Below are 25,833 nucleotides of genomic sequence, written 5' to 3'. Positions count from 1 at the left end.
TTTTTTGGGAAGAGAAAATGAATGCAAGTTTTAATATTTTTTTTTGAAAATTTGTGAGAGAGATTAGGAGGGAGAGATTATGAAATATTTTTGTTATTAAATAAATAAATCAGTCAATAATTTTTTTAATCTATTTTGTAAATTAAAAATCAATAATTTTGGAAAATTGATTAATTTGTCCTATTAAGTGATTTAAAATTTTGATAGATATACATAAAAAAAATTACATAATTATATTATTAAATCATAATTCAAATTTAGATGTTATGTCTTTTTGAGATCTATAGTTAAATTATTATATTTTTTTTATTTTTGTGTGTAACTATTGACTTTGGGGTTAAAAACCCCTTTTTACTTAATATATAGTATAGATTATTAGTATATAAAATTCAGACTCTTATTATGTTAGCTAAGATCGATTATTGGTAGTATATGAAATGAAACTTCATTTAGACTTCTTGTTATGTTAGCTAAGATCGATTATTAGGTCAAGTTTGGTATATGGTCAAAAAGTTAAAAAATTAAAAAATTATTTAAAAAGTTAAAAATTTATCACTATTCACCAAAAATTAAAAATTACGACTACACAATTTTTAATCTTAATTTTTCTTTACACACTAATTTATATAATTTTTTAATACACATTTTTTTATAAAAAGTTAAAAAATTAATCCAAAATCATATTTTTTTCTTCCAACTTTTTAGTACAAAACAATGAAATGAAACTTCATTCATTCAGACTTCTTGATATGTTAGCTTAGATCGATCAAAACGAACCCCTTCTTATTTTTCTGTCGCCGTCTCTGCGAACCCTAGCTTTTCACTCTCTGTGCTTTGATCAAAGCTTGCATTTTCAAACTTTGAGCATGGCTTCGAGATCATCGGGTCGTAACAACTCTGCTTCGAAAGGGTTTGATTTCGCCACGAACGATGACTTTGTTTGCTCGTACGAGGACTACGGTAATCAGGGTAATTATAATGGAAGGCACTCCGATTCCGTGATTGGATCCAATTCTGCTAAGGTATTGTTCTCATATGCTCACTATTTATTGGTTTGATTTCGAGTCAAAATTGTATTGTGTGATTGGTAGTTTAGGGTTTTTGGATTTTGATTTGGAATACTCGAGTAGTGTTTGAGAATTTTCCTCTGTTATGCTCTGCGCAAAACTTGCGTCTTTTCATTGTGTACTGATTGGAATTAGCGTGGTAGAAAGATCTTGTTGATTCCGTGTTGCCGTAATTGAATGTTGTGGTTTAGGAAAGCTTCAAGTTATTAAAACTGAAACTTGACCCTATACAGAGCTCTTCAATGTTGTGTGCGATGAAAAATGGTTCTTGCCTGCTCAATTTCTGAGAACTTGGCAAACAAGTCTTCAGGTATAGACCAATCAAAAACATCAAAGTTTTCTATGAGCCTTGTCTCATTTGTGCCCTTCGGAAGAACACTGTGACCCATTTCCAAAGCCCAACAAAGCGCAACTTGTGCAGGAGACTTGCTCAATTTCTCTGCAACCATATTGAGAATTGGATTCTTGAGAATGTCACTCTTTTGGTAACCTGGAGAACCCAATGGTGAATACCCCTGCATAAGAAAAACTCATCAGCAGAAGTCTTTTAAAAATTAAACAGGCGACAAATTTGGACCACATTAAATGAAATCCATCCAAAATTTAGAGAGAAATTTTTTTTTTTTTTTTGACATAAGTGTATTGAACACTAACAATAAACTTAAGATACTTTAGATATGCATACTCACTGATAAGTGAAGTCCTTTGGATTTACAGAATGCGTGAAGTTGTGGTTGTTGATCCCTTCTTCAAGCTGATAGGCCAGTGGATCTTCAATAATTAATCAAGCAACCCCATTTAGTTACAAAGAAATAACAAAATTCACTTGAGATATCAATAACCAAAATAATTTTAGAAAGAAGTGGTTTTTCCTGAGAATTTGTTTCTGTACATCTCACTCTATTACTTCATCCTAGTTTGACACCAAAGAATTTGTTGCTGAGAATTTGTTCCAATGCCTCCTGGACATATTCTGGTGCATGATCAGTACACCTGCAAATCATTGCAGTTCAAATTGAATAGCATGAACTGGTTAAAAGATCATATGGAGTTGCTAGGTGCAAGTTCAAATTTTGCATTAACATACAATTGAAATTCCAAATGATTTTTCATTGCTTTTACTTCTCTCTTAGACATTAAGGTTGAGAGACATGTTTGAGTCAAAGAAGATTCAGATGAAACCAGAGTTTAGAGGTGATCCACAAGTCTTTGCGCTGCACCACACCATCTTCAAACAGCTTCTTCAAAGCTGAACCAATCTACATAAGATCAAATATGTAGATCATTACACGAGTAAAACATTTAAGTGGAAACCACTAAAATCCTGTCCATAAAATCAGCAAACAAGTATCTTAATTTCCAATTGGAGTATCATAAAATCAGAAAACAATCTGATCTCTGTCCAAACAATCTGATATGATAAATAATGTACATAAATGCAATAATCAGCTTAAAATTTGTGTAAAATAGGCTTATATGTTTGTGGTTCAAAATTTGTTACTTTCTATGGTAACATGAAAAATATATGCTATAAGTTAACATTGTAGGAGTGGGATTGTGTACTGTAATTTGGTTAATGTTTCTTGCTTAATAGATTACATAATAAGAAATCATTTTACATGTTCTCTATGAAATGTACTAAGTGATTCAAGTACTACTATATATACTGTTAGCATGTGGGTATTTCATGTCAAAGTACCTTTATGGTTCGTCTTTGCAGTCTGTGGTTTATATCAATAGACATGATCGTGTTCCACAGATGTAGGGATATCATTAGTTATCATCCTTGGTATGAGGTTGATTTCATACTACTATCTTAGGTTTGATGATAAAGCAATTGTTCATCTAACAATTTTGTACAGGGCAGTTTGATAATTTGGCTATGTATATTTTTATTTATTTGACAAATAATCAACCTGAAACCCAATACTTTGAAGCTAATCTAAAATCTAATTTGAACCAAATCATATATTTTCTTGAAATCAACACTTCTCTTTTGGTTCAAGGTACAAAATTTTGAAAAATTCTATAATATTTTCAAATTATGATATTTAGTAGTATTTGTTTATAATCCGCTATGATATTGATTATGACTTTATTATAATCTATTAGAATATTATTTATAACTTAATTATAATTGAAAATTTGCTTAAAATATCAAAAAAATTCAGTGAAAACAAAAATAAAAAATAAAAAAACAAATTTTTTGAAATGTAAATTTTGAAAAATAAAACCAAACAACCTGAATCCAATTTTTTTTTTTTTTTTTTTTTAAATTCAAAAATAAAAGCTAACAATTTCTAACAAATCCCTCGTTTAAGTCAGAGGCAAGACAATCTTCTCCAATTCACAATCCATTTAAAAAAAAAAAAAAAAAAAAACTTCTTAGCACATTGGTATAATTATTAGTATATGAAATGAAACTTCATTCATTCCAACTTCTTGTTATGTTAGCTAAGATCGATCAAAACGAACCCCTTCTTATTTTTTCTCTATTTTCGTCTCTGCGAACCCTAGCTTTTCACTCTCTGTGCTTCGATCAAAGCTTGCATTTTCAAACTTTGAGCATGGCTTCCAGATCATTGGGTTGTAACAACTCTGCTTCGAAAGGGTTTGATTTCGCCACCAACAGGATAATTATAATGGAAGGCACTTTGATTCCGTGATCGGATCCAATTCTGCTAAGGTATTGTTCTCATATGCTCACTATTTATTGGTTTGATTTCGAGTCGAAATTGTATTGTGTGATTGGTAGTTCAAGGTTTTTGGATTTTTGATTTGGAATACTCGAGTAGTGTTTGAGAATTTTCCTTTGTTATGCTCTGCACAAAACTTGCGTCTTTTCATTGTGTACTGATTGGAATTAGCATGGTAGAAAGATCTTGTATCATTTTTATCCCATTTTTGGACCATGTATTGGTCTTTCCAGCCTGTAACCTCTGGTGGCATGCCGGCCATCACTTTTGAGTTGATTGCATGTTTTTGGTGCTTTTTGCACTTAATTTCAGGCACTAATCATCTTTGCAACCTCCCTCATTGCTTGGCTTTTAATTTTGCTTTGAAAGTGGTTTTAAGTCACTTGCTTGCCTAAGTGTGAAATTAAGGTTTCATACTTAATTGTTTAATCCTTTAGGGAGTTCATTACCAACGGTATGATACTTCTTTCATACCTAAAGCAACTTGTGTTTTGGACCCTCTTTCCATTAGAGGACTTTAATTCACCTTTGGACTTAATTTGATTAAAGGATGGTTGGTAAGTTAAAATGAGTAATTAAAACTCGGGACTAAAAGTGAGCAAAGATAAGAATTTGGTTGTATTTTGATGTGTTCAATCGGACGTTAATTGAATACATTGAACTTGGACCATTTCATACTTGCTAGTGATGAAATGATCCAAGTCTCCAAGGTTACCTTCTTTTCTTGATCTTTCATGAAAGGGAGGAGGTTTGTGTCTTGTTTTACATTTATTGAGCTTGCACCTCTTGAGTTACAAACCATCATGCGATGAAATTGCTTGAGTTGGTGGTTTGTGGCTTAAGTTCACAACTCCTCGGATTTGTTCATGAAAATGAGAGGTGAGTTGTGCAAACAATCCTTGAAAATACCCTGCATATGTTCTATTTGTCTTCTGTTGCAGCAAGATGAACCAATACATCAGTGGCCGGCAGGCCACTTTCCATGGCCGGCAAGGTAGCCTGCAGACAAGGTTTTAAAAAACGGTCGCAACCGTTACGTAACGCCGTTACGTAACGGTTTTGCAGTGTGATTGAGATTCACAGGTGTGTCGGCCGTAGCGACTGCTGTAGCGGTCGTAAAGGTGCCGTAACGGCCTGTTATGCACCGTTACATAACGGTTTCGAACTGTTTCTTTCAAAAAAACACACAAAAATAAAGTTAAAAATGGAGGAAGATGGATAGAGAGAGAATAGGGAAGATGGAGGAACAAGAGATAGAGAGAGAAGATGAAGAACATGTTATTGATTTGTTGAAACTGTAAGACTTATTCTATTCTATTCAGATGCTATAACTCAGCCATTTTGTGTGTGTCTATTTATATAGGGTTTGATAATAATAATAATAATAATAATAATAATAATAATAATAATAATAATAATAATAAGTGTAGTCATTATCTATTTGGATTTATTAAAATATATATATATATATATATATTTAGGCTCTTATTTATTCTTACTTTTGTCATTGTTTATCTTATATATAATGATTGATTTTTTTGTATAATATAAAGTCATTAATTATTAAAATAAAATATAAAAAACTCAGTTTATAGTGATTTAAAAATATGAAATATATTGGATCTTACTTAAAAATTTATAAAAATTGATCAATATTTATGTTAAAACCTAATAAATATGATCATGAGAAAAAAAAATATTGGTAAGTTTTTTTTCAAATTGTACGAAAAATAAAAAAATTCGCGGTTTCGATTATCGCAATCGTTACGCTACGGCCTTTATACCCTGCAACTGCAACCGCGCCATCGCCACTGTTACGACGACTGCAACCGCTTTTCAGAACCTTGCCGGTAGACCATCATCCATGGCCGGCAAGTGGCTGGCAATATTCACCAGTGGTCGGCTGGCCACTAATATAAATCTTAGCAGAGTATTGGTAAGGTGGAGCAAAGTTGTTCTGGAAGTGTTCAATTGTGCAAACAGAGGCTTTCGAGAGCAAAACGGAGGTCTTTTCGGGTGGAAACCGAGCATGCGCATGCACATCCTTCGTTTCCCGAGGTAGAGTAGCTAATTGGCTTAGTTTAGTTACTTAGTTTAATTATTAGTTGCAATTGTTTTGTAATTATTTAATTAGTTAGTTAGCTAATTAGTTTATTTTTTGTTGTAATAATTAGTTAATTAATTTATCTAGTTATTCATTTTGGTTTGTAATAATTAAATTAATTAGCTTAAGCTAATTAGCTCAATTCATTCGAACTCTCTTTCGTGAGAGCAAAATGTTGTAATAAATGTGTATGTCTTCCAACTCCACGTCTTTTTCCCTTTTATTTATTCGTTTTTGATGGTTAAATTAGGAGCATTACGTTTTAATTGGCATACCTTATGCTTGCATACATTCATCTCGTCTTGCATGCACCGAGGCTCGGCGGATCACTCTAACTGCATTGTTGATTAAATATATTCTTTGAATACATGCTTAGAACGCATGTCTTGAATTGATTCATATGTTATATTAGTAGCCGAGCTTAGTAATTGCGTATCGCATATGTTGCATTAGACATTTAGCATAGTTAGGAACATGCATTTTTCTAACTCTTTTGTTTTATCTTAGCTTGAAGTACTAGGTGAGTTTTTAGTGTTTTAGCATACTTGCATGAGTGTGAGTAATTGCCATGACTAGCATGCTTGCCATGAGGCTAAATGCTTACTTGTTAAACTGCTTGAGTGCTTGTGGATGAAGGCTTGTTGCTTGAATTGGAATGATTCAATAAATGTACGTTTTAAGCCCACTTTGTTAAGTGGCAAATTCGCAAACTTTAAGCCTACTTGAGGTAGCAAAATCAAATCCTTTTCGTAAAACAAACATGAAATTGAGATGTTCCAATTCGGGCAAACTAGTCTATACTTGCTTGTGCGCATCACATAGTAATTCTAGCCTAATAAACCGGAACAAGAGCATATAATGTTGATAAAAATCATATCATGATTAGTAGAGGTCGATTTTTGATCGGGCGAGCGGGGGTGCTGAATTCATGACTTTTCCCTCTCGTACCTAAGTTTCCAAGTCGAGACAATCTTGGTGATGACGGACACGTGGCCTTTGGCACGAGTCATAAGTTTTCTAAATTTTTTCAAAATAAAATATTTAGGTGGTGACTTTGTATCTGGTAAAATAGTCTAATTTTAGTATTTTTTTATTCAAAAATCAATTTTTCAAAAGATTTGCCGGATTTGGACTTTTTGGTGTTTATCAATCTCATATTGCACTTGTGAGATTAGATTCAGAATCGCGGGAGTCCGAATTATAGGGCTTCTTTTCAAACTTCCGAGAGGGGGGCGAAAAAGGCAAGCTACAGTTTCTAGCGACTCCGCTAGGGATTTAGAGAACTTGACTCGAACTCATGATATGACATTTTATCTACACTTATGTATTTCTTTGCATTTGCATTTGTATTAGTGCGCCTAAGTCACTGTGTTTTTCATCTGCTATTCCTAGATGGTTTGCTAGAGGCCTGTCTAAAAGCTTGCCAAAAGGCTGACCGGTCGCGGCTCTGCCACGATGGGAACACAACCATTTGATTTAGATTACCGCTGTACCGTTTGATCCTTCTTTCACTTTTCGGTGTTAGGTGTGAGAGGTATATTAGGTAGTCTTGCCGAGGTATCCTTTTTGACTAATCGGCCTAGTTGCATATCGAAAATCGTAGAGGCTGTTCCAAACTAGGACAGGTTGCTCGCCCGAATGCAGGATTGTGTGAAACCACCTTGCTTGAATAGTTAAACCTAGTTCCTGACGAAACTAGGACAGGGTAACCCTACCCCATCATAGGGGTGGTTTGGCTCTCACTTAACTGGTATGTGCTTTTAGAGTAAAACTCTACAGGAATGTGCGTATCAGTTGCAAGTTTGAGTATCAGATTTGGGGGTAGAAGTCAGTGTTGGGTGCAGTTCTCCAGCTTTTGATTACAATTGTGTGTTATTCACATCTAAGCTGAGGTGCTATGCGGTTTTTGATTTTTGTTTTCCTTTTATTTTTTTTCTTTTTGCAAGGTAGTTTATCAAAATTACTTCGGACAGTTCGATTACCTCCTAAGCACTCTGGACCCGTGTAAGGCGATTTTACAGATCCAGGGATCTTGTTAGGGGACAACCAGTGTTTGTTTCGCTCCCACTGGTTACGAGATGGAGGAGAGTTAAGCATAATTCACCAGTCCAGTAGTCACCTTTTACTTCACCTGCGCCAAGTCAGGCTCAGTCTTCTACTTCCACTCCAGTAAGAGATTATTTGCCAGTTCTGATGGTACAACATCCTTCGAGTAGCATGGAAGACTTGCTCCGTCATCTCTAACAAACCATTGAAACCATGCGACTAGATGTTGCCCGCCAAGTTGAAGTTACAGCCTATTAAGCTGAGGTGATAAACAGGCTGCAGCAACAGCAACCACAGTAAGCAGCGGCTTCTACTTTCCATGCACCACTAGTGGGTATCCCAGCACCCGGAATCACTATTAATGCTCAGGCTAAGAATCAGGGCAACCTGGTAGACCCTATCTCACCACAAGCCTCCAAGGCACCAGTGTACCAAATTGAGTCGTCGTTTGAATTCGAGGTTGATCCCACTGTACTAAAGGTCAACAAGTTAGAGAAGTTTCTCAAGCGGGCACAGGGTGTGCACTCAATCTCTGACATCGAAGATAGATATGCTGGCTCCGCAGTAACTTTACGAGACAAATTCAAGATGCCACACAAAGATCGGTTCGACGGCTTTAGGGATCACATGGTCTATTTGTGGTTATTCTTAGTCATCCTGCGGCCAATGGGCCTCACTAGACTTCAAAAACTGTCGCTTTTCGGCCGGACCTTGTTAGGGAGAGCGGCTATCTGGTATGCAAAGCTGGAGGACTCTGTGAAACGAAGTTGGGAGGAAATGGCTGAGGCTTTCATCGCACAGTACTCATATAACACAGATCGAGGTCACAACCCGTGATCTTGAAGCAACCCGTCAGGAGCCCAAGGAGGGCTTCTTGAACTTTGTGACGAGATGGAGGACCAAGGCTTCGATGATGATTACGATGATGACTACCAGGTCGTCTGAAAAGGATCAAATCAGGATGGTAGTCCGTAATCTAGAAGGGAAATTATTGCAGAAGATGATTGTCTTGCCGTTGTTCACATTCACTATGCTCCACGAGATAGGGGTTCAGATTGAAGATGCAATGAAATAGGGGTTGATAATCGATGAGAAAGAGCAGCCGAAGAGGCCTTTCACGCGCAGTTCCAATACAACCACAAGTGGAAACACAACTGCGCGGCCATCTGATGTGAATGTTGTCACCACTACTACCAAGACTGCCAACCCATTCGCCAGTACAAATCCACAAACCTCAAACAACCAGGCCCGATCTCAAAGGGTCTTTACCCTGCTCTATATGCCTTTATTCAAAGCCCTGGGGGTGCTAATAAAAAAAGGGCATCTTAAGTCGTTAGAACAACGCCCACTACCCGATCCTCTCTCGCCTAAACACAAGATAACCAAATATTGTGTTTTTCACCAGCAGCACGGTCACGACACCGACCAATATTACAGGTTGCGTCATGAGATTCAAGATCTCATTGATAGCAAGGTGATAACACCATACCAAAAGCCAAATGTAACCACCAACCTTCTTCCAGCCCGCAACCAAGTTCCTCCACCCCAGCACTTAAATCTAATACATACACTGGCCATCTCCTATGACCTTAGTGTATACATTACCTCTTCTCACCTACCCAAACCGGCTGTGTTCATTCTTGAAAGCACGAACTTGTGCATGATGGATGCATCCACATTGCAACCTGAACCCCGTAGTGGTAACAATGGCAGAAGGAGAGAGTTTGGCCTCGGAGGAGAATGTCAGTCCATTGCCTGAGAGCTTTACGGACTTATCAAAGGGAGAGTATGACCCGTGCTGTTACATTGTACCGAGTTGATCGAGCTAAGCCCGAAGTGATATTGCCAACAACAGTGGAGGTCAATGTGGTTTAGGAGGATGGCTCGAGCTAGGGTCTGGATGATTTAGCGGAGTTGGAAGAAGACTTAGACAATCTGCAGTTCTACGACGAACAAGATCAGGAGGACATGCAGATTGACTGGTTTGATCTGAATGAGTCGACAGACAACTCCAGGTGGCTTAGTGATAAACCTGACAAAGAGGAAGAAACTGAACCCAAAACTGAAGAAAAGGAAGCAAGAACAACTGTAGTGGCCGGAATGGCCGAAGAAAAGGGGAAATTGCCGGAGAGCACCAATATCAAGAATTTAGCTCAAGAATTGGGCGTCGTAAGTATTGCTCATACAGGGCAGGAAGTTGCGTTGAAGCGGTTTGTGCAAGAAAATGATCAAGACAAATAGGAAGCTAGAAAAGCCTAACACCTTGCGGGGGATACATTTGATGAAGGAATGATTAGAACGGAGCCGGATAACTATTTGTTGGCTGCCGGAGGTGCATGGTGGGAGGATGATGGTCTGCTCTTGGCTCACACTAATGAAGATTGGGGTGGAGACCTGCCAGACAACACCTGGTACACTAAAGAGATAGACCATATGACTAGAAGTGGGCGGTACTTCAAGCTCCTGCGCTTAGACCAAGCTGAGGCCTTCGGGAAAGATAAAGAGGTTGAAAGGCAAAAGGAAAAGCAGTTGGAAGAAGAGGCAGTGCTAAAGCACCTAAAGAAAATTCAAGCTGATATTTCGATCTGGGGGCTGCTTATGACTTCTCGAGTGCATCGACAGGCTGCATTATCAGCGATGGACAGGGCCAAATTGTCCATTGACACAACTCCTGAACAGCTCATGGGGTTAGTCTTCCCGCGAGACGTTGCGCCAACTTTAACTTTCTCAGACAAAGAACTGTTGCCAAAAGGCTCAACACACAACAAACCTCTATACATATCAGTGGAGTGCAAAGAAAAGTGGGTGCTAGTGGTGTTAGTCGATACTGGGTCGACAATCAACGTTTGCCCATCTCGCATAGCTTACGCCATCAGCCTGAAATCAACAGATTTTGTGCCTACAGCCCAGGTGATTCGGGCGTATGACAATACAAGCAGAGAGGTTATGGGCACAGTACAGATCAGAGTTCAAGTGGGCCCAGCTTAATAGGATATTTAGTTCCATGTCTTGGATGTGTCGGCCACTTTCAATCCATTGCTAGGAAGGCCGTGACTACACCAAGTAAAAGCTGTCTCCTCTACCCTCCACCAAATGTTGAAATACCCCCATGGGAAAGGGGTGACTATTGTGTTCGGGAATTCATTCATACATCCTCTGCCAGAGGTAACTACACCTGTGTTGGAAATTGTTCATGGCGAGGATGATGTTTTCTTTTCATGATTTACCCTAGTTGAGGCCCGAGCAGTGCAAACCATTTTGGCACCCGATGAGAGCTTGTATGTCAGCGCCCAATCAATCTACTTCATGAATAAGCTCCAACATGTACTAGGAATGGGTTTGGGAAAACGTGGCCGGAAGGGCGTCAGAGCACTGGCCAATGTGCCACATAATCCGCATGCCTTTGGTCTTAGCTATATGCCCACCAAAGAGGATTGTGTTAGGAAAGGAAAAGAGATGGCAGGCAGAGCCAAAGCTAAGCAGATCGGGAAGTGCTATGAGCTTGTGCACAGACCGATTCAGGGAACCTTGAATGCTCATTTTGTTCGGGAAGGTGAAGACTTTCGATTTTGCGGCTTCCCCGAACCCTGGTTCAATTCTGAGAAGCAGCGTGTTCCCAGCTTTGAAATTTTCTTTGACTTGTAGCTGCAAGACAGTGATACAGAGGAAAAGGCTGAACTGACTGATGAAGTTGAGTGGAGCATAGAAAGTGACCCAGACAACAGCGAGCTTGAAGTAAGGGCAGCATTGGCATGTCTCCTTTCGGATCCTCCAATCGACTCAAAGAGCTTGGGGGATATCTGACCGTTTCTATAGTCGGGGATCAACTGAGTGTGAACCCTTATAGCAGCATTTTGAATGCATTTGACGCACCATCCCTCGTTTGGCAATTGGAGGAGGGCTACTTGTGTAGTAGTTCTGCGTAGGGTAGTGAGCCAAAATCTGATTCCACAGAGTCTGTGGAGTTGGAATCAGATTCCAGTTCTTTTGAGTCTGGCTCCGGTATTCTTGGGGGTGATAACCCGGATGCCAAGGTCTTGTCTAGGTCGTTCTTTTCTTTTGCTTTTGAGTCGGTTGTAATCGAAAATCTAGATGAACTGGCCTTTGTGAATGAGAATGCCACTGTAGATTCTGAGTACTTCTTTGTGCCGCTTGTTTATTGCATTGATTAAGACTTTCAAAATTTTAATGAAACCGATGAGGAAGGAATTCCTGTGGCTTTGAAATTTTTGATTAACCGAGAAGAGGAGAGGTTTGCAAAACCCCTTGTTGATGAAATCATTGCTTTTAATATAGGTACTGAGAAGGATCCGTGTTTGGTCCAGGTCGGGTCCACGTTGTCTTCGGAGGAGCGCGAGCGCTTAGTCGCTTTATTAAAAGATTTCAAAGATGTTTTCGTGTGGTTTTACAATGACATGCCTGGAATCGATTTTGAGATTGTACAGCATCGAATTCCTCTTGACCCCGAGGCCGGACGCATCAAACAAAAGTTGTGGAGAATACGTCAAGATTGGGCTTTGAAGATTAAGGAGGTCACCAAGCAGATAGACGCAGGGTTCTTGCTAGTATCTGAGTATCTAACGTGGTTGGCCAACATTGTCCCAGTCCCAAAGAAGGATGGCAGAATCAGAGTTTGTGTTGCCTTCAGGGATCTGAATAAGGCTAGTCTGAATGATGATTTTCCCTTGCCACATATTGATGAATTGGTGGATTTCACCGCGGGTCATGCATTGCTCTCCTTCATGGATGGACTTTAGAGGTATAACCAGATTCTGATGGCGCCTGAGGACAGAGAGAAAACCGCCTTCACTATGCCGTAGGGAACCCACTGCTACAAGGTAATGCCGTTCGGGCTGAAGAATGCCGGGGCTACCTATTAAAGGGCTACAACCACAATTCTACATGATATGATCCATAACGAGGTCGAGGTGTACGTGGGCGACATGATTGTCATGTCCAAAGAAAGAGAGGGACACTATACCGCCTTGAAGAAATTCTTTTGATGGATCAGAGAATTCAAACTGAGGTTGAATCCACAAAAATGTACTTTCGGCGTAACAGTAGGGAAAGTGCTAGGTTTCTTGATCACACAGAGGGTCATCGAGGTAGATCCTTCCAAAATCAAGGCCATCCTAGAAATGCCACCACGAAGGACTAAAAAGGAAGTGCGAGGCTTTCTGGGTAAAGTGCAATTCATAAGATGGTTTATTTCTAAATTAATCTTGACTTGTGAACCACTATTTGGTCTCCTGAAGAAAGGAAAGAAATTTCGATGGGATGATCGATGTCAATTCACTTTTGAGCAGATCAAGCAATACCTTCAGAATCCTCCTGTGTTGTTGTCGCCAAAGCCAGAAAAGCCCCTAATTTTGTATCTGTTGGTAACAGACACAACGATGGGATGCATGTGAGGATATGGTGGAGAAAGCCATCTACTATTTGAGCAAGAAAATGTTAAATTATGAGACCTGCTACACTCTGCTGGAGAAAGCTTACTTAGCCTTGGTGTGGGCTACCAAGAAGTTAAGCCACTTCTTGTTAGCTCACTCCGTAATTCTAGTTTCCAGATTAGATCCCATCAAATTATCTCTTTGAGAAACCAGCACTTACGGATAAGTTAGCCCGTTGGTTGCTTTTTCTCTTTGAATTTGATCTGAAGTATGTCACTCGCAAGTCAGTCAAAGGGAGAGCTATGGCAGAGTTCCTGACAAATTACCCAGTAGAAGGGGATGATGCGGTAGAATACCTATTCGCAGACGAAGCTATTCTGCATGTCGAGGAAGAGATTTAGACAATGTACTTTGAGGGAGCATCTAATCAATACGGTTATGGGATAGGTGTGTTGCTGATAACACTCGACAATTCCCATATACCCTTAGCCTTTAAACTTCAGTTCAAGGTATCTAATAACGAAGCAGAATATGAGGCGCGTATTGCTAGCTTGGAAGCCGACCTGGAACTAGGGGCAAAAAGATTGGACGTCATCGGGGATTCAAACCCAGTTGTGTCTCAAGCAAATGGAGACTGAAAGGTTAAAGAAGAAAAGATGAAGATCTATTATCAGACCTTAGACGTTCTGATTCCTAGGTTTGAAAAGCTGACTTTCATGCATCTACTAAGAGAGAACAACAGGTTCCCTTATGCCTTATCAACTCTATCTTCTATGATAGACATCCCATTGGGAGTTCGGATGTGTCCGATCATCATTAAGCAGAGATATACGCCGGCTTATGAGACTATTGCCGTAATAGATGAAACACAAGATCAAAACCCTTAGTACTATGATATTTGAAACTTCTTGGAAAATGAGGCTTATCCACTGGGGGCAAATGCTAAAGATAAGAGGGCAATACGGCGGATGGCCGTTCAATTTATCATTTGCAGAGGTAAACTGTACAAGAAGGGTTATCTGGGAATACACAAGTTGTGTGTCGAAGTAGAGGAATCAAAGCGCCTGATGAAGGCCATCATGGGGGAGAGTGCAGAGCGCATATGAACGGAGTAATGTTAACCCGGAAGATTCGCAGGCAAGGTTACTACTGGTTTACTATAGACGAGGATTGTATCAGTTTTGTTCGATGATGCCACAAATGCCAAATTCATGGGAACTGCATGAATATCCCGTCTTCAAAACTGTACAACATGACTTCACCATGGCCTTTTTCAGTCTGGGAATCGACGTCATCGGCGCAGTCACACCGAAAGGGTCGAATGGGCATAATTACATTCCGGTGGCAATTGATTACTTTATAAGGTGGGTGGAAGCTCAGTCCTACGTAGTGTTGAAAGCAGCGTATGTGGCTAAGTTCATCCGAAACAACATCATTTGCCGATACGGAGTCCCAAATGAGATTATATCAAATAATGGTTCCCATTTCAAGAAAGAAGTGATAGACTTGCTGGAGAAATATAATGTGGCTTTCCATAAGTCATCTATATACCGGCCGCAAACCAACGAAGCTGTTGAGGCTGTCGACAAGAACATCAAGCATATTTTGCAGAATATGGTTAAGACCTACAGGGACTAGCCAGACAAATTGCCATTCGCACTCTGGGCTATAGAACTTCAATCCAGACGTCTACAGGGGCAACTCTTTACTCTCTTATCTATGGGATGTAAACTGTTCTGCTAATTGAAATGGAAGTCCTGTCTTTGCGAGTTATGGCTGAGTGTCAAATAGCAGAGGCGGACTGGCAACAGAGCAGGTTCAAAGAACTAATGTTGTTTGATGAGAGAAGGCTGAAAGCATTGTACCATGTTTAGGGTTATCAACGTAGGATTGCCAGGGCTTTTAACAAGAAAGTTAAGTTTCGGAATCTCAAAGAAGGGGATTTGGTGCTAAAAGACAACCAAGTTCCCATCCATGATCCTAGGGGCAAGTTCAGACCCAATTGGACTGGTCCTTACATCATCAAAACTATCTAGTCGGGTGGAGCTGTTATTCTCATGGACTTGGATGGCCTAGAATTTTCCCAACCAATCAACATGGACAAGTTGAAGAAATACTATCCCTAAAAGGCTCGCTGGGCCGAAAACTCGGAAGGGTGACCTAGGCAAAAGAGCATAAAAAAATTACTCCCTCCATCCCAAAATATTAGTCCCTTATTCCATTTTTCATTGTCCCAAAATATTAGTCATTCTTCAAAAATCAAATACAAAAACAATGTAAATTTTCTATTTTGCCATTCTTTTAAATTAATAAACAATATAAAAAGTATAATTATGACATTGATATTCCCAAAAATGTACTATCAAAAGGGTAATTTTGGAAAATCAACTTTTTTCAAATGCAATAATTGTACTACCAAAAAAAAGTTGGATTTCCCAAAAGGGACCAATATTTTGGGACGGAGGGAGTAGAAATAAAGAAAAACTAAGCTCTCAAGGTTGAAAACCCTAAAGGGCGGCCTTAGCAAAAGTTAGAGCGCAAAATGAGAGAGTTAATACTCGTGTGAACCTGAACCGAACTACGTAAGACCTGATTTCCATCTTTGGGATACGTAGGCAACTTCATTCTGAAGTTTGACCGTAAACACCTCCAACTCAACTATCCTGTCCATGTGTTTGATCAGGTCATCTTTGTCTCTTCTTCACCTGATGGTTCGGTTGTGATCCTCACTCTGAAAAACGAATTGGTTACAGTGTTGAGCAATGTTATTTAGTCAAGGGGCAATTTGTGATCTTCGGATTCGGGGTTGTACATCTCGAGGATAGATTCTATGTGTGTCAAGTGGTGATCCTTATCGAAAATGGTTTTGAAAAGTTTTGATAAAAGATTATTTTGTTCAAATTTTACCTTTTACGACTTAAACCATTTTTGGACCAAAAGGAAAATTTTTAGTGCTCACAATTTTAATTTCATTGATTCAATACAAAGTTCTCCATACTCTCGATACAAATCAAAGTTGCTTTTATTACATTCATAAAACTTGAAAAGTAGAGATCAAAACAATAAACTAGGGGCATAGATGAGTCAGGTGCTCCTGCGTCCCCTGCTTGTGCTTGTGGAAGCTTCTGATGCTAAGGTGGGTCCGGTTTGTGCCTCATCCGCGAGCCAAGTCAGGCACTCGCTAGAAAGGGTGCAGTTGAAACTAGGGACAAGAGCTAGAAGCTCTCTCGTTCTCCAAGCAATGAGGTACCTAGCCAAATGTGAACCTCAGATGGGAAATGAAACCGAGTATTTTACCCCCTCTTTTGGGCAAGTCTGATCATGTCCAAACTAACGCTTGAACCGGAACAGAAAGTAAAATACACAATGTGTCAGGCTAATCAACTGAATGCTAGGTTGCCGAGTCATGCTGTAGCTCATTTCAGTCAGATTAAGCCGGGGGCAACGCCAAGCAATGTCAACAGCAGACCTATTGCACATCCAATGGCACCACTATTCCTCATTCGGGAAATCCACTAGTTGTTGGCGGAAGAAGTATGCTCGAGTTGAGTATGCAGGGCAAGAGTCCAATATCTTCAATTTGTCCATTAGCCACACCTGGGAAGAGATGAAAGAAAAGGGAGATTAAAGAATAGAGAGATATACGTTGAGAGAAAAGTGAGAAAAGGGCTTTAAGGGAAAAACAAAGCAAGAGTGCTGAGAGATGTGAGAAACACATATTAAAAAGGGTGGGAAACATTACCTGAAGGATTAGTGGACTCCGTGCGAATTTGGTGGTCTCTCGTCGATGGAAGGCGTTTAGGCCCATCAAAGTCTCGGCCAGCACCAAGCTGATACAACTCTTGCCCCCTTTCAAACCTTGGGCCACTTCAATTAGCCGAATGCTAGACCTGCCGAAACTAGGTGTGAGTAGGAAATGTGTCAGCACACACAAGCAAAGGGCGTGTTGCCGAAAACCCTGCCAAAGAAGATCGCCGCGGTCATCGACGTCAGAAAATCGATGAATCAGATCGGGAATATCCCATTCTCCGTTGTGAACCAAAGATTGAGCCTCGTGTAGAGTAAGCTCGCACATCCATCCCAAAGCTTGGATGTGGCCGAAACGGGGCTGATGTATGATTTCCTCATCGCGTCGGGATTCCATTAGTGCCTCAAATTCTTCGATTGTCGGGCATATCGCTTGCCCCCCGAAGCTAAAGACGTGTAATCGAGTTCCAGCATCTAGCCGCCGCATGAAAGAATAGAAAACAAAGCGGAGACCGGCTCAGCGGGAAAAGTGCATTTATGTTGAACCCTCGGAAATTCACCTTTTCCGAGTCATCTAAACTTGCAATCTAATTCGACAGTTTTGTGGTGAAAAATGGCTCCATTTGTGAAGAATTTGCAGTTGAAATGGAGAAATCACGCAGCTCAACCTTTTGTAAAAGATAAGGCAGTGAGTGGAAGCTAGATGTCAACAATTTGGAGGTCCTATACATTGATGGCCGACAGGTGGCTGGCAAGTAGCCGGTAAGTTGCATTGGTGGCCGACAAGGGGCATTAGTGGCCGGCAAGCCACCTCTCATGGCTGGCATGTGGCTGGTAACCCCTGTTTGTGGCCGACAGCCTCTCACTCTGATTTGATGTCCTCTTTTGTGCTGAACAATGCTGAAGGCATATGTTTTGTTCTGCTATTTGTGTCTTGAGGTCTTGTTTTGAGTCCTTTTGGTTTTAGCAAGTTTGTTGAGTTTGTATCTATGCTCTGTTGTTTTGTTTACCCGATTAAGAGTTTTATTTCAATCAAGGGTGCTCTTGGTCATTTCGATTCCATGTCAATTCCATGCTTAGTGGTGCTCATGATGCAAAATATAGCACTTTTTCATAAAAACTGGTTTTCACTCTGATCATGGTTATTTTTACAAAAGTGCAGTACAAGTTTTCATAAAGCAAATAAAACTTGTCTGAAGTTACAATGTGTTAATGCTTTAAACAAAAAGAAACTAAACAAAAATACAAAAATCAGCGCCAGTCGCCTCAGGTTCAAGAGGCCCTTTTTGTCCTCTTCTTCGGAGGAGAAGACTCTGGGGCACTATCTCCGTCAGCGCCACTGTCTGAATTTGAACCGGAGCCCTCCTCGCCATCGTCATCTCAGTATCATCATCACTCAGAATGGGTTTTGAAAGACCGCTCTTGGGTGTCCCTAGCTCTGCCTTGGTCGTGTGCTGGAGCTTGTCTCTTTCTCCTCCTTACTGTTGGAGGAGGTACCACTAGTGCAGATGCTGCAACTGCCTCTGGTGCCATCGACATGTGTGGGATATGGAAAAGACAGTTGTCACATATCAGTTACAGCATATGTATTAGATGCATGCATGATGCGCAGAATGAGTGTATGCAGAAGTCAGATACAGTATATGAATATAGTGTGTCAGTGCAGTATGTCAGATGCAGTGTATCAGTGCAGTGTGGGAAGTTTTCAGTTGAAATGCCAGTGTCAGTGTGTCAGTGGAAATTTGATGCCTGGAATGTAAAACTGAAGAAATTACTTGAATATCGTAGAGGCTGAGCAACGCCTCTCCTCTGTACCATCCCTATCAGGGAAGCTATTAGCTCAAGAGCGCCTCCTGTGTACTCGATGGATGCCTGTAAATGCAATTTGAATGATTAGTATTTGCAAATGAATATATCTGAAATGAAGTATGGGGTGCATATGTATCAGTGCAGTGTGGGAAGTTTTCAGTTGAAATGCCAGTGTCAGTGTGTCAGTGGAAATTTGATGCCTGGAATGTAAAACTGAAGAAATTACTTGAATATCGTAGAGGCTGAGCAACGCCTCTCCTCTGTACCATCCCTATCAGGGAAGCTATTAGCTCAAGAGCGCCTCCTGTGTACTCGATGGATGCCTGTAAATGCAATTTGAATGATTAGTATTTGCAAATGAATATATCTGAAATGAAGTATGGGGTGCATATGTAAAGTGTGGTTCATACCTGAATCGGGCCTCGGACTCTGATAAGCTCATGACCAGCCGCCATAGGCTTAATCGGAACCTGGTAGGCATCGCCGGTGTGCTGCCAGCAAGTTAGCGTAGTAGGAAGCTCTGGCCAATTAGTCCTCTGCCTCGCCTGGGTCACTCTAGGCCTCTCTCGCGCACCAAGAGCTCTCGCCTCCTCACCTCCACGAACATCGGTCAGGGGCGGCATCAGATGTGTCCGAATAAAGGCCGCATAGTCTCCCTCCGCTCGGAAGTAGTCAGCATCAAAGCCCACCATAAACTGAATGACCTCCTTAGTGGATAGGCCATCTGTAGATCGTATGGACTTTGCAGAGCCATCGGGACGATCGGGTCAGGCAGACCCACGATCTGGCGCATGAAGCGCTCGCCTAAGAACCAGGCCCGGTAGACTAGGCCCTCGAGTAGAATGCGGTAGCGGGAAATGTCCCAGGCTCCGGTGAACTGGTCTCGGATCCCCGCTGGCAATCGTGTCCCATGGCTGCCACATGATCTACAAATGGAAGTTGTACAGATCATTAGTTGTTGTCAGTTGCTATATGTGAATCAGAACAGTTTTAAAGCAAAAAATGACTATGCTTTGGGTTACCTCATAGGCTGCTACTGTGTCGAAGTACTGGCGAAAAAACGTGAAGGGCTCACGGGTCCTACGATGGAGCCTGCCGTCATATCTCCGCGAATAGGGGACTGCTAATGGAAGCTCCTCTATTGGCTCTGGGACGAGTGTCGGAAAATATGTGTACATCCATAGCTGTAGGGAAAGTGTAATAAAATATGATCAATACAGTGTTGAGCAGATGCAGAAAGTGCAAAATAGAAAGCACAGTGTATGAACAGTGTCTAAGCAGATACAGAAAGTGCAAATCATAAAGTACAGGTGTTGAACAGATGTAAAGTAGAAAATGTAAAGTGCTAAAAGGAAGATGAGATGCATACCTCCTAGGCTCGCCAGTAGCCTCCGATCAAGTCTTTCCACAAACGAGAGGTAGAGTTCATGTATCCGTATAAGGTGGCGAGACCAGCTCTGCGCCAATCGTAAAAATGAACTCGAGGGAGGGTCACCAGGGCGCTCAGCAACTGCAGGCCTACGGTGTTCCACTTGTTCGAAAACAAGTTGGTACCGAAGAAGAACATCAAGAAGCCTCTGGCATACTGCTCTGTCTCCTCTACTGTTTAGGGGCTCGCTCCCTTTGAATCACTCGGTGAACCAGGTGTATCTGACCATGCCCGTCCAGTATATAGGTAGATGTGCTCCTAGCAGTTCAAACTAGGCCGCCTCCCACTCCTCCATGTCTGTATCAAGAGGGGTCGGATCATCCCCATATATCTAAGCCGGTGATCATGGCGAAGTCGTAAGGAGTCATCGTCATCTCTCCAGTGGTGGAAAAATAGGAGTTTGTGGTGTCTCACCATCTCTCCACGAGCGCTTCTAGGAGAGGACAGCTCGCGACGACCCGAGTCAAGCCAGAGCAGAAAAGATCGAAGCTAGCCTCGTCTATGATGTCGTAAACTCCAGCGGGGAGCTCGTCATACCAGTCTCGAGCGGTCGTAGCACTATATCCTTTGAAGGCATGAGACTCACCCTGTGGCAAAGAATGGGTTAATTAGATAAAAGACAGATGAATTAAATAAAAGACAGATGAATCAGATATAAGGCAGTGCATGAAATGCAGTCAGATAAAGGCAGTGCAAGAAATGTAAATAAAGAAAGGCAAAATACATGAAACAAGAGTTCATACCTCAACGGCAATGGCCAACAAGTGAGAATTCGGCTCCCTCAATAGAAGGTCCTCCGGTGCGCCTCGAGCAAACTCAGTAAAGCGTCTGATGCCTCCGTTAGCGGGCAATGTATATGTCTGAGGGTGATATCTCTCTGGATCGAAAGGCCGTACCCTCAGTGGTAGCAGCTCTAGTTCAGCCTCGGGCTCGAACTCTACCTTCAGGTCGGCCTCAAGGTCAGCTGTTAGCTTTGCTACTTCAGGAACTGGTGGAAATACCGGGGGAGTCTCTAGAAGAGCCCCGTTTTGTGGTATATTATCCGCCATCTGGAAAAAGGCACGAAATAGGTGAAAAGGTGAAGAAAAATGCTGAAAAGAGGGCAAACTCAGAAAAAGTCAACCCTAGGAGAGAGAAAATGGAAGAAAAAGTTAAAGCTGGGAAAAGTGCACAGAACCTGAGAGAAACTCGAGGAAAACAAGCCTAGAATGGTGAAAGTGAAGGGAAAGGCGCCGAGATCAAATTTCAATTGGTTCAAAGTGAAGGAAACAAAGAGGGTTTAGTGATTAAAGTTTGCGTGAGGCGCTGGAAAACGCGTAGAAAGCGCAAATCTAGAGTGGAGTGTCTAGAGATAGATGGAGGAAGATTTCGGATATGGGGATGTGAGGAAATGAGCCCTAGTGGCTTATATTTAAAGACCCAAGTTGAAAAGTCCCTTTTGCCCCCGAACTACCATCGTTGGCCGGCAGGTAGCCGGTATGGCTCACTGGTGGTCGACAAGGCTCACAAGTGGCCGGCCGGGGGCCGGTGGCCTCCCTTGGGGTCTTGATGCTGTTTTGTGTCCTTGGTTTCCAAGAAGTGTAAGGACAGTTCACTGTTTGGTTCCGATCGTCTCTATGGAAGCTCAAAACGGTGTTTTCGTTGCATGATGTTCGTTACTTGTCAACATAAGCGAGGTGTATCCTTTAAACATATTGTAACTCTTCCGAGAGATAAATCGGAAGTTACCGTGCGTGAATATGCATTTCCCCATTGGTGCATGAATATGCATTTCCCCGTTGGTGCATGGATTTGCATTTCCCCGTTATTGCATAAATATGCATTTCACGTTGTTGCACGTATATGTACTTCACGTTATTGCATGAATATGCATTTTGCTTCTTTGCGTAGAACATGCATTTTGTATATGTTGTTACATAAAACATGCATTTCACGCATATCGTATGCGCGTCTTTCATCCGTTATGAATCATGCATGGAACATGCATTTGTTCTTGAATTATGCATAGAACATGTTTTCGCTCTTGAATCACGTATAGAATGTGCTTATGTTTTTGTATCTTGGTTATTTGTCTTGTATAGAACGTGCATTCTTACTGTATCGCACTTGTTAAGTTTCTTTCTTATATAGACACGATATTGTATGTACGGTTCATTCAGAGGAATTCTAGGTAAAATTATTTGTGCCGTATTCAGATTGCATCTTTTTTTCCAATCGGTTAAAAACATTCTTGTACGCCCGGTGTTCACACCACTCTTTCTCCTCTCGCGTGAGACGCGTTAGGATTGCAAATCGGTTAAAAACATTCAGGTGCGCCCGATGTTCACACCACCTCTCCTCATATCGCGTGAGACGCGTTAGGATTGTTTGCATTGGTTAAAAATATTCGGGTGTGTCCGATGTGCACACCATCCTTTCCTCTTCATGCGTGCAACGCGTTAGGATCTCAGTTGAGACCTCGGGTGTGCCTAACGGTTATGTCGCTCTTCGCCTTTCCTGCGCAACGCGTACTTAAGCTTGCATAATTTTCTTTCATCCTTTCTGCATGAAATGTGGTTTGGCTCGTGATTCCCACACGTGGCGGGTTTATTTACTTACTTCCTCACATAAATGGAATTGTTGTGCCTTATTTCAGTTTGTTTAACTGTGGCATTTTCTTTGCATTGCATTTGCATTCAAATGTTTCGTTGTACAGTCTCATTGCATGATCATAAGTTATGTTCTTGCATTCTGCATATCATTTGCATTTTGCCACAGAATTACGCTGGTTTGATTTATTGTAAAGGGATACGCAGGCAGCCTGCAGGCGCAACCGTTTATTATTGTCTTAATTATTTGTCCAAGTCTTGCGGCTTTGTCAAAATGGGTTGTCTCTGGGTTTTGACATTCACTCACGTCATTTCATGATTTCAAGTTCTGTCAAAGAAGGGCAATTGTAAACATCCCATTTTTTATGGTCCTTACGACTTGGATGTCTTTGCAGGTACACCCAATGATAAGTCTGTTTGCTCATCAAGCGCTCGAAGTCCTCAGCGGAATGCCATGACTTTGAGCTTCTCTCATCCTCTATCTTTTTTGTCCCACTTTTGGATCATGCCTTGGTCTTTCTAGCCTGCAACCTCTAGTGGTCTGCTGGCCATCCCTAGAGGTTGCCGGCCCTCACTTTTGTTTTCTGCAGATATTTTATGTCAGTTGTGCTAACTGTTTGCACAGATGCATGCATTTCTCCACACATAGAGGGCTGGATCTCTTTGTAGAAATTTCATATTTTCTATATATAGGGACTCCCTCTCTCGTGTTTAGAGGTAGAAAATTTTAGACTCAAAAATTTTCCTCTATACAATTCTCTCTCTCTACAAATTCTCTACACTTTTGCCTACTTACACTACACTCTTGCCTATACTTCCTTATAACCAAATCCTTTCACCTTTGAGCTGAGGTTCCTTGAGACCTTCTTGGAGCTCTTGAAGTTGGTTTTGGCTTGAATTGTTGCTTAGAGTTACTATTTTCTTCAAGAGGTATAATACTTGCTTTATTAGCTTGCTTTGCATACTTGTCTTTTTATCTTTTTTCCACTGTTTTGGGCTGTTTTTGTGGACTAAAATTGGTGTTTTTGGCCATTTAAGGTTAGGAGGGTGGTTCACCTCTCTTCATTCCTTGTTTATAAGGCCATTTTACCTTTGTTTTTCATTTTCAAATCATCTTTTTTGGGGCCTTTAAACACTAATTTTCAAAGTATTTTCAGTGGTAAAAATCAGGTTTTGAAGTCTAAATTTGGAGGAGTTAGCCTCTCCTCTTTGTGTCTTGTTTGCTAGTCTAGTTAGCTCTATATGTTAGCTTATTTTTCTAGCTGCTTGTAGCTTTATTCCAGCATACTTTAGGTTCTATTTTGAACTGTTTTAACTCCGTTTTGGGTTGGTTATTGCATTTGAGTCTTATATTGCATAGTTGAAGCGCAATAGTCCTCACAAGCTTAGTGTTTTAGGCCTTTAGACACCACTTGTTTGAGTTGATTGCATGTTTTTGGTGTTTTTTGCACTTAATTTCAGCACTAATCATCTCTGCAACCTCCCTCATTTCTTGGCTTTTAATTTTGCTTTGAAAGTGGTTTTAAGTCACTTGCTTGCCTAAGTGTGAAATTGAGGTTTTATACTTAATGGTTTAATTCCTTAGGGTGTTCATTACCAACGGTATGATACTTCTTTCATACATAAAGCAACTTGTGTTTTGAACCCTCTTTTCATTAGAGGACTTTAATTCACCTTTGGACTTAATTTGATTAAAGGATGGTTGGTAAGTTAAAATGAGTAACTAAAACTCGGGACTAAAAGTGAGCAAAGATAAGAATTTGGTTGTATTTTGATGTGTTCAATCGGACGTTAATTGAACACATAGAACTTGAACCATTTCATACTTGCTAGTGATGAAATGATTCAAGTCTTCAATTATTAGGCCTTCAGTTCATAACCAGATCCTGTTGGCTAATAGCCCACTTTTCACCTTATCAAACAAACTGGAGCATGTTTGCATTGGTGGGTCTCAAAACCATCCCACTCCTTTCCTTTACACAACCAAACCAAACCAAACCAAACCAAAAGTATCCAAACTAACAATTGACAACTGATTTTACTACATAGTCATTATTACATTCATCACACACACACACTCACTCACTCTCTCTCTCTCTCTCTCTCCTGATTTTACTACATAGGCATTATTACATTTTTTTTGGGTGAATAAAAAGAAGCAACATTATTACATTCATTCTGTCTCTCTCTCACTGTGGTTTTTGGGATACATTGCACTGCATGAATTTGAGTTTATGAAACATCCCATCTGACAACTTAGGAAACTTGAGCAAGAACTTCAAAAAGTATGTTTGATTGAAAACAAAAGCGAACTACCTTGGCAGAATTGAAACTGCAACCAGTTCTAAGGTCCTCGCCAAAATGCCCATAATTTTCTTCTAGTAAAACATATTTTAAAAATTTTGATCGAAAGTAACAATTAATAGAGAACATATGTATAACCAACCCAATACCATATTTTAAAAATGTTCCTGTTTTCTCTCTATGATTCTTCACCATGTGAGGTGGAACAAAGAAACCTTCCTTATTCTATGATTGCCAACCTAACCCCTCATTCTTTGTTGCAGGGATAACCAATACCACTGGCAATTGCTACAATTATAACAATCCCAATACCATCCGCAAGGAGAGAGATCAATATCTCAACTTTGACACTGTTCATCCCACTCAAGCAGCTAACTATGTTTTTTCGTTGAATTGTTTCGGTGGAACACTTTGCAGTCCACTCAATATCAGGACTCTTGTTGGAGCTCAACTCAGCGGGAGCAGGGTCACTGCTGTGCAGTGTTCCCTGCTGTGCCTAGAACGGCACGATTTTAGTCCCTTTTTTTTTTTTTTTTTTTTTTTTTTTTTTTTTTTTTTTTTTTTTTATGTTCTCACTATGGTTTTTGATGTGATAAATTACACTTTTTTTAATTTTATTTTAGGATTTAGGATTTAGGATTTAATTCTTAAAA

General features: G+C 40.5%; 1 long non-coding RNA gene across 1 annotated transcript; it reads left to right on the top strand.

Moving 5' to 3' along the window:
* The first annotated feature begins 729 nt into the window (after positions 1-729).
* LOC114309132 (uncharacterized) lies at positions 730-25,833 on the top strand. The gene is made up of 3 exons (XR_003645689.2): positions 730-1,022; positions 3,585-3,753; positions 25,444-25,833. It is a non-coding gene; the product is annotated as an uncharacterized LOC114309132 (long non-coding RNA).

This window comes from Camellia sinensis, chromosome 11 (genome assembly GCF_055761805.1).
Source record: "Camellia sinensis isolate YWXY chromosome 11, ASM5576180v1, whole genome shotgun sequence".
Lineage (NCBI taxonomy): Eukaryota > Viridiplantae > Streptophyta > Magnoliopsida > Ericales > Theaceae > Camellia > Camellia sinensis.
Note: the sequence above shows the minus strand (reverse complement) of the source record. Positions and strands in the feature narration are given on the sequence as shown.